The sequence below is a fragment of the Arachis ipaensis genome, chromosome B03 (genome assembly GCF_000816755.2).
Source record: "Arachis ipaensis cultivar K30076 chromosome B03, Araip1.1, whole genome shotgun sequence".
Taxonomy (NCBI): Eukaryota; Viridiplantae; Streptophyta; class Magnoliopsida; order Fabales; family Fabaceae; genus Arachis; species Arachis ipaensis.
The window spans coordinates 104,366,822-104,367,474 of record NC_029787.2 but is presented as its reverse complement, the minus strand read 5'-3'; positions in this window follow the sequence as shown (position 1 = coordinate 104,367,474).

Sequence of the window (653 nt, the reverse complement as noted above, 5' to 3'; positions counted from 1 at the left end):
ACCCCCCTACCACCGAACAGCCACCCACCGCCGCGCCAACCGCCCTTCACCGCCGCGTCAGCACCACCACCACCACACCCCCGTCATCTCTCTATTCCATAAATTTGTTCTTCCACACACCAGGTTCTACCGAACGCCAATTTCTCTATCACTTGTAGTTATTTGCTTATTTTTCAGATTATGTTCGAATTAGGCTAGTTAGAGATGCATATTTGTAGTGGATTCTAGGTGGTTAGATAGCTAGGATGTGGTTAGTGGATTTAGGTCTGATAATTGCGCTGTACTTGTTGCTTGTTTTACCTTTTCTGCAATTTTGGTCTGGCTGTGATATTTATACTGTTCATATGCTGTTCTTCACTGTTTCATGTTGCTGTTACACTGCTCTTTCATGTTCATATTACTTGTGTCTATTTGCAGCTTTATTTTAATTTATATGAACTATTCTGCTTGCTGTTTATTACCCGGGAACATCCAATTTTAGCCGAAATGCTGTCCAATTTTCTGCAAATTGTTTCCTTCTCATTCATGTATTGGTTTTGGCAATTTTGAATTTTTCATTACTTAGCTTTTACCAAACCAATTCATGAATGCACGGGATAGCATTATTATTCCTTCTTAATTCCCTGGCTAGTAAATCGCATTTTTGATGATTT